This window comes from Carcharhinus amblyrhynchos, chromosome 21, assembly GCF_965287045.1.
Source record: "Carcharhinus amblyrhynchos chromosome 21, sCarAmb.v2.hapA, whole genome shotgun sequence".
In the NCBI taxonomy this organism is placed as follows: Eukaryota; Metazoa; Chordata; class Chondrichthyes; order Carcharhiniformes; family Carcharhinidae; genus Carcharhinus; species Carcharhinus amblyrhynchos.
The window spans coordinates 35,694,762-35,704,555 of NC_137344.1; positions in this window are offsets into that span (position 1 = coordinate 35,694,762).

Here is a 9,794-nt window from a genome sequence, read left to right on the forward strand (position 1 = left end):
ACTTTAACCTGGTGTTGTGAGATTTCTCACTGTGCCTTCCTCTCCCACACATGTTTCAAAAAGTTGAAAATGCCATCATACTGTGCATTAAATTGCAGATTTAAGATGAAAGTGTGGTGCAGAGCATTGGGCAGGATTTTACCTCTCTGTCCCCCAGCCAGGCTTGTTTTTGGTGAGGGGTAAGCACTTGAAATATGATGGGTGGACAGCCCATCACCTAGCTGCACACCCACCACCGCCCTGCGCTCTCTGCCCATTCTCCAGGCAGGCTGCCAATTCCCACTATTTTTAAAAAGATAATTAATGGACAGCTGAAAACAAAATTGATCTTTATGTTCTGCTGCCCACACTACAAAACTATTGGCGTGGAAAGGCCACTTCTTTTTTAACAACATTAGTTAAAAGGCAGGAGGAAAGGGGCTACACGCGTCCTTTGGGGCTGTGTCCTGAATGTATTGGGGGTGTCCCCTCTCAAAGAGATTAAACCCTTTTGTCACTTCCAAGTCAACCAAATATCCGTTCCCCTGCTTAGCCTCCCCAATCTGCCTTGTCCGAAATCCAGGACTTACCTGGGTCTGGAAATAGATCATAGAATCATATCATTCTTACAGTACAGTAGGAGATCCTTTGGCCCATCGAGTCTGCACTCACTCTCCGACAGAACATCTTACCCAGGCCCATCAGCACACCAGAATGATAGGGAATGGGATAGCTTGATCTAGGGTTTAGACATAGCTTGGCACAATATTGAGGGCCGAAGGGCCTGTACTGTACTGTACTGTTCTATGATCTATCCCCTGCCTCATCTCCGTAACCCCACACATTTACCCCACTAATCCCACTAACCTACACACCTCTGAACACTAAGGAGCAATTTAGCATGGCCAATCCACTTAACCTGCACATCATTGGACTGTGGGAGGAAACCGGAGGACCTGAAGGAAATTCACGCAGACGTGGGAGAATGTGCAAACTCCACACAGTCAGCCAATGCTGGAATTGAGCCCAGGTCCCTGGCACTGTGAAGCAACAGTACTAACCACTGTGTCACCATGCCATTATCTTCATCCCAGGGCCCGCTATGAGCAACAAGCAGCTCTGATGAAGGGTCATCCAGACGTGAAATGTTGGCTCTATTCTCTTCCCACAGATGCTGTCAGACCTGCTGAGATTTTCCAGCATTTTCTGTTCAGATTCCAGCATATGCAGTATTTTGCTTTTATCTATGTTTGAGTTCTTGAGTTTCTAAGACAATGAGAGCTGCCAGTCAGTTTGGCTGGCAGCTCGAGAGGATGGGGCTTCCTCCCACAAACGAAAGGGCAGCTGTCTCACTCGCACCTACTTAGGGCTGTCCACCACGTGCTATTGCTGTGGGCTGGCTCTGTTTAACGTGGTTTGGGTGGCAGCGCACATTTCCTCTGAGGAGATGCGCAGGTGAGCAGAATGCTCTTTCACAAAATTCAGCCTAATTGTCTTGCTCTGCTTCATCAGTTGGAACGTAAATAATGGCAGATAGACAAATGCATTATCCATTGACTGCATCAGTTCAGATTCAGAAGACTCGAAACGTTAGCTCTATTCTCTCTCCGCAGATCCTGTCAGACCTGCTGAGTTTCTCCAGCATTTTCAGTTAGATAGATTCTTGGTACACAAGGGAGTTAGATTGGCCACAGTCTTATAAAATGGCAGGGCAGACTCAAGGAACCAAATGACCTACCCCTGCTTCTAATACCCCTGAGTCTGAATTAGAAGCAGGGGTAGGCCATTTGGTTCCTCGAGTCTGCTCCGCCATTTTATAAGACTGTGGCCAATCTAACTCCCTTGTCTATCAAGAACTTAACATGCAAGCCACAAAACACAATAGTCTATCTTTTGGCATTAGTTGCCAGTATTGCCAATTGGCTAGAGTTTGCAATAAGTATGCAAACAAGGCAAAAACCACCACCGTTATAGCAAGGTAAATTAAACAGAAACCTTAGCATACACAGTTAAATTGGGAGGTTGCTGTCAGAGATACCCCGATTCTCCACAGGGTGTGTTGACGTTGTCCTTGCGAATGGACTCAAAATTGAAAGGAATGTAGACCCACGGGTGACGTGGTGGCACAATGATTAGCACTGCTGCCTCACAGCACCGGGGACCCGGGTTCGATACCAGCCTTGGGTCACTGTCCATGTGCAGTTTGCATGTTCTCCCCGTGTCTGTGTGGGTTTCCTCTGGGTACTCTGTTTTCTCCCACAGTCCAAACATGTGCGGGTTAGGTTAATTAGCCATGCTACGTTGACCCTAGTGTCAGGGGGGTTAGCAGCATAAATTCAAGAGGTTACAGCAATAGGAGTATCATTGTGCTCAGTGCAGACTCATTGGGCTGAATGGCCTTTTTCTGCACTGTACAGATTCTATAAACATGTATCCGACTACTTGAAGAGCTTTGCTCTTAGTGCTTTACAATTATCCTGGATCAGAAAACAAATTAAATGAAGTTTCTACTATAAAGGCTACAAAATCTTTGCAGCTGGCTGTCAGTGAGGTGAACATTGAAGAATATTTCTTCACTGCTGACCACAAGATCCAGGCCAGTCTACCTGATTGAGGTTGCAGTGTTATTCAGCAGTGAGCTCTTCAAACCTACCCTATAACCATGAGAAAGACTATTAAATCCTCTTCTCCTTAAAAGGAAAGTTGAGTGGGAATGTTTTCTGTTCAAACATTTCGCTCAGAATATATCTGGGGGGTGGGGGGGGAAATAATACCAGAGCTGCAAGCAACTGGTAACATTTGCTGCAGAATAAGGCATTTTAAAGAAATGAATAAGGCTCATCTAACGTGCAAATAATCCTGCGACTGGTCTGAGAAGAGGAGAATGGGAGATCCAATTGCAGAGTCTCTGGGGTAGCAATAGTATCGATGTTAACGCAATGATCCAAGGAGACATATCGAGAAACCAATTAGGAAATAATTGTTGAGAATTTTTTTTGAGATTGCCAAATGCTTAAAATCCTGAGTTCCTGCCAATGGGGAGTTTATTATAGTCGGAACAGCTTCAGGTACTGCCTAGAGCTCTTCGTTATTTTGAAATACTTTTGAAATGTACCAGACAGATTGAAATCTCTGTCTTGAGTGAGAGAGACAGACAAACATGAATTGGGAGAAAATACTTTGAGCTCAAGTGTAGTCCCTCCCCACCCGCATTTTCAGGCTCTATGCCTTTTGTTTGTGTGATTATTCTGAATTCCAAACTCGCATTTGTCTTCAGTGAACTTCTTGATTTCATTCTTCTTAGAATTATTTTGCAAGATGGCAGGGTTTTTTTAATTAGTGTCACAAGTAGGCTTACATTAACATTTCAATGAAGTTACTGTGAAAATCCCCTAGTTGCCACACACCGGCACCTGTTCGGGTACACTGAGGGAGAATTTAACATGGCCAATGCAGCTTACCAGCAGGTCTTTTGGATTGTGGGAGGAAAGCACACAGAGGAAACCCAAGCAGACGCAGGGAGAACATACAGACTACACACAGACAGTGACTCAAGCCAGGAATCAAACATGAGTCCCTGGCGCTGTGAGGCAGCAATGCCAACCACAGTGCCATCATGCCACCCTATGTGAATGGTGAGCATCCCACCCTACAGGCGACATCTGAACTAAAAGGCATCAGGTTGTTCTGTGAGTGCAGGTGGCTTCCAGCCTGGTATGTTTATTCCTTTCAGACTCTTAACCCACAGTGCACAGTGTGTTTGGATTGTTTTGTTCACCTCAGGATTAATTTGGAGTCTTGGACTGGTTTGTATTGTCACTGAGTTTGGTTGATGGGTGTGTGATGGAGATGGGAAATCATGTAGGTGCAGCATGATTGTGCTGTAACTATCCTTTTAATCACTGGTGGTAAAAGAATTGTCCCACAATCATCAGGTATTTATCACTTGTTTGCTCATATTAATTTATGTTATTTAGAAATATTACTCTTGTTGGCTTGATAAATAGTTATATCACTTAATGGTCTTATGGAGGTCCTCAGATCAATCTGCACTATTGTAGACAATCTCAGCTAGAGCAGCAGCATGGAAACAACCGTTAATCTCATCATCTTTTATTCAGGAAGGGGGAATAAAATGAAAATTTCCCAATCCAGGTTATAAATCAAGTGACACCACCAAAGGAAGGTGGATGAGAATGAGGATCAACCTTTGCATCTCTCACACGTAAAAAGACTTCTTACATTTGCTCACAAGACTGACATGTGGTGAATGTTTACTTGGTGGACTACCTAAGTACTACTGTCATTCATAGAACATGATTACAGCATCAGGGAGCCACTTTAGGGGACATCAAGGAAAAGAACAAAAAATTGCCGCATCTGTTGTATATGTTTGATTGTTCCATTTTTGCATCTCCTTCAAACTTTCTTATACTAGATTAGTTCAGTTTTCATCTTTCATGGGTAAGTCCTAATTCCTCAACTCTTCAAGAATGTCTATGCTTGCCTTGAGATCTGGAAAAGCTTTTCCACACAAACACACATAAACAGGTAATCCCTTGGTAATTGGCTTTGGGAACTAACTATGCAACACTTTCATACAATTTGACTTCAGTCTTCGAAAACAACAGGAACATCACCTCAGCCGTCTTTTTTAAGAATTGAAGTATTAAATGAATGAGATATAAAATAAACTAAAAAAAGTTAGATATTTATAATAGAATGTCAGAATAAAAGAATATCTGATCTCAAATTCTAAACTGAGCCACTAGTGAGTTATATTATCTATAATTGATTTTAATAATTTATTTGGAATCATATACAGATATTATTTTGAATATTTTAATATCTTTCTCTTGGCCTACTATAGAGATCAGTACTGAGAACTGGAACTCATTCCTCCTTTGAACAAACAGTCTTTCACAGTAAGCATTGCCGTTGTTAAAGCACTGGCTCTCAATCTTCTTTGATGGACTCTTTTTCAAATGAAAGTGTAATCACAGACGCCAATCTAAATAATTATACCACATAATACTCATGCAATGAGAGTTCTGCATGTCAGGGGTGTTCTCATATGTTGTTAAGAAAATAATATGTACTTAGCCATCTGTGAGGTATGTACATACTTCTCACTGCAGAGTTTGTCTAGTCCTGCATTCTGGATTCTAGGTGAGACAGCCAGTCCATTCTGTGTTGCACACGTGGAAACCATTCCCTGCTCCCACTTTACACTCCACTTTATTCTATGGACCCCCTGGAATGACTATCTAGTGACCAGTTTGCAAACCATTGGGTTAAAGTATACCAATCTGCCCCAAACCCCATAGAAATGTCCCTCACGTTGCCCCTATTTAACCGCTCTAAATATGTGCCAATTAGGAATTAAATTCAAGCCACACTTATATAGAGCTAGAAGGCAAATGCATCCTAACACTTGAGACTAAGCTCAAGTCTTGAAGACTCAACACTCAAATGTCCCAGTAACCAGAAGCTAACTCTACCACCCAATTTTTCCTCACCCTCAGAAATATTCAAATCCTGAAGAAAATTTCAATGTACAAACAACAGTTAGGAAATTCCATCCAATGAATAGTTTCAGTCACACCCTTGCAGTAAATACTAACCTGTTAATTATTTATCCAACTTCCAGACTCTTGCCAGTGTAAACATGCTTACCTCCAATGCCACTCCTAAATTGTCGTTTGGCTGTAAATCAACAGGTTTTGATGCAATTTTGATTTTCTTTTCCTCATCTTAACCCTTCAGCACCAGTAATAAAATAGAGCTAAATTTTAATGACTTTTCTCATTTTATTCAAAAATAGCAGGAATTAAGAAAAAAAAATCTTTGGTTCAGTACAGTTCTCCAATTTTACTTCAAAGACATTTCAACATTAGGATTTAACATTTCTTTTTAAAATACACACAGAGTTTACATTTTGACAACCGACAAGATCTTTTAGTATTTATAAAGTTGAGTGTTTACGCCTAATCTGCAGTCTTCCACATGAAGAGACACGTAGCAAATATAAATACGTAGGTGTTCATATATTTGACAGTGGATATCCATCCTCTCGTTACCTTGAATACTTATTCAATTCACATCACATGTCAAAGAACATAGTGTGCTCGAAAAAAGATATATTTATCTTTGCGTGTTATAATAAATGTTCAAAATTAGAAAGTAAACATGTAAAGAAATCTTTAGAGGGGGTCTCACCATCTCAAAGACTTAAAAATATAGTTGGAGCTAACTTTACATATTATCCTGTTTCAATCTCATCTATAGATAAGATTGTTAGGCTTGGCGGGGGGTAGTCATTGGCCCTGGCGATGCAGTGGATCTAAATTAATACTTGTATAAGCATTCATGGAGATGCAAGCAGTTAATCTTGGCAATTTCTCAAAGCTACAAACACAGAGCATACAGAGAAATGAAGCATGAAATGCTGTTTGACCTAATCTTTCACAATTAATTGCCTGTTAAACCTCTTATACTGGGACTTTCCATGTCTCAACTAAAAATTTCTGCCTATTGTACAAAACTAAACTGCTACCAGCTTGTTCCATCATGCTCAAGAGTCCATCCATGTTTCTTTGGCATAGCCATTTTTCAGCTCTGAATAAACAATTCCTTCAGGAGAACAGAAGCATTTCACGTCATTAAAATTGTTTGGGGGAAATGCAGTGACAGAACGTGAACCACCTTGTAACCTACCAGATTCTCAGCGCGCAACAGTATAATATTTAGCAAGCAAAAATGTCTACTGCTTTTTCAGTAAGCCAAGTTCCTCATCTTCCTATTAACATAACCTTTATCCCCTTCTCTTTCTAGAAATCAATTGAATTATATTCTTAACCTATTGGATCAGATCAGATGCCTGTTTTACATCCTACCCAATTTTATTTTCGGTCGATTTCAGATGGGTTATAAAATTGGGGGCCAGATCCAATTCTGTTCATTCTCCAAGGCATTAAAACTGTAGCATTCATGGTTCAGTTCATGTAACTTCCCTTTTTGAGACTACTAAATAGTATATGAATTGTGTCTGATATTTTAGTTAATTGTTTCTTGAGCCAATCTCCAACTTTGCAGATGACACAAAGCTAGGCGGGAGGGTGAGCTATAAAGAGGATGGAGAGATGCTTCAGTGTGATGTGGACAAGTTGTGAGTGGGCAAATGCATGACGGATGGAGTATAATGTAAATAACTGTGGGTTTATCCATTTTGGTAGCAAAAACAAGGCAGATTGTTGTCTGAATGGCTATAAATTAGGATAGGGTGACCTTGTACGCCAGTCACTGAATGTAAGCATGCAGGATGCAGCATGTAGTGAAGAAGGCAAATGGTATGTTGGCATTCATAGAAGAGGATTCTTACTGCAGGAATGTCTCACTGCAATTATACAGGTCCTTGATGAAGCCACACCTGGAATATTATATGCAGTTTTGGTCTCCTTATCTGAAGAAGCATATGCTTGCTATAGAGGGAGGGCAGTGAAGGTTTACTACACAGATTCCTGGGATGGCAGAACAAATGTATGAGGAGAGATTGTATCCATTGGAGTTCTGAAGAATTGGGGAGGTGGGGGGGGGGAGCGGGTGATGGAGAATCTCATAGAAATCTGTAGAATTCTAACAGAACTAGACAGGGTAGATGCAGGAAGTAAGTTGGTGGGGATGTCCAGAACCAGGGATCATATTCTAAGGATATGGGATACACCTTTTAGGACTGAGATGAGGAGAAAATTCTTCACATGTGAGCCTGTGAAATTTGCTACCACAGGAAGCACATGAGGCCAAAATATTGTATATTTTCAAGTGGAGTTAGATATAGCTATTGGGGCAAAGGGAATCAAAGGATATGGGGAGGAAGATGGGATCAGGCTATTGAATTGGATAATTAGTCATCATAATAAATGACAGGCAGACTCAAAGGGCCGAATGGCCTACTCCTGCTCTTAGTTTCTATGTTTCAATAATCTCACCATCATATGCTTGGTAAATATTTGTATGAGTCAATACTATCACATGGAAAAAGCACAAATTTTGTTCACAAAAGTGTCTATTCAATATTTTTTAATTTCTTCATTGGGGGACTGCTGGTGTACAGATCAGTTCAGTTCCAATCGAGTTGGGTTTGAAGCTGTGACATTGGAATGTTGTACAAAAATCAGAGAAATTTTGATTTATTCAAGTTTTTCTTTTTTGAAATGGAGGTAGCATACATCAAATGTCGGAACAATAAAACTAATTATTAAATAACTGTATATCCTCCCTTCATCTGAAAAGAGCCATTGACTTATTAAGGCTATGAGCAAACTTTCCATATTGAGAACAAGAAATGACCACCAGTTTGGTAAAATATATTTTATTTGTTTCTTCATAATAAGAAACAGTATGCTTTTATTCAATATCCTAGAAAGAAACATTTTTATCTGTGTAAAATTAATTTTCTGTTGTACATACCACAAAATATTTGATTTACTTTTTTTTTTACACATTAACTATTCTAAAGTACAATATTATCAGAAGAAATTTGCTAATATCCGTACTTTTGAATGCCGGCTGAATAAAACTCAGCCACATATTTATTATTACAAACTGATAGCTAACCACCATTTCAAGGTATAAATTTACCCTTAGGAAGACAGTGGATTGGATATGCTGCGACATTACGCATCGGGCAGGACTGAACAGATGTGTAATTCATTTCAATGGCAAAACTGCTGGAGAGCAATTTGCTACTGCCTCATTGCACTCGACATCATAGCATGTTACAGACAGCTTCCATTTTGTACAGGAACAATTGTTGTCACTGAAAGGTGGCATTTTGGACAAGATTTTCTGCTTTAAAAGCAAGAATGATTTTACTTTCAAAAGGCAAAACCTGAATCTATGGGTTAAAGCAGGATAGCATGCAAAGTGAGAATCTTAACAAAAAAAAAAATCGAAATTTTAAAAAAAAGAGACGTGAAAAATTGTGCTTTGTTCATTAACAAGAAAGATTCTAACTAATCTTAATAGATCAGTGTAGTTGTAGGCTAAATAACTGACATGTGGATCGATGCTCCCCTTATACAAGGGCAGTATATTATTCGTAGCACAACATAGAAATGGGTTTGAATAAGCATTGTTGCAGATCTCATCGCTGTGGTCCTAATGGTTTTGATTTCTTGCCCAGGGCCCAAATAAGGCACTGGGATCCAGTATACGTTTGAAAATAGCCAAGACCCACACAACATGCGGGATCTTCCAGCCTTGCTCCCCACCTCCCTAACCAGAAAATCCTGCTGAGCTCAAATGGACCTTCCCATTGTCCACCCCTCGCCTGCTGCAATTCCCATGGCAGGTGGGACAGTGAAATTCCGGCCAGTGAGCCATATTTTTGTAAAGATGGTCCTCCCACTTTCTGTTTTCCTACTGAAGAAATGTGTGGACACACTCTGAGCTAAAGTCTGAACCTGAAATGAACTTCTCTATTACCAGCTGCCAAAGTATCTTGTGCTGTTTTGCAATAATTTTCAGAGGATTTCCAACCTTTTCACTGGCACAAATTAATTGAACAAACTGTTTCAGGCGGTTTCGGTTCTGGTTTAATTTTGAACTGACAGAATCATGCCTTCCTCCTCTTTCATAAAGTTTCATTTTAGAATTCAATCAACATTTTCACAAATAAATAAAAAAAAGCACGTTAACTATGTTACTACCACATGAGGGTGCCTGTATAGTAAGAAGTCTCACAACACCAGGTTAAAGTCCAAGGAATTTATTTGATAGTAAACCCACAAGCTTTTGAGGTTTGCCCCTTTGTC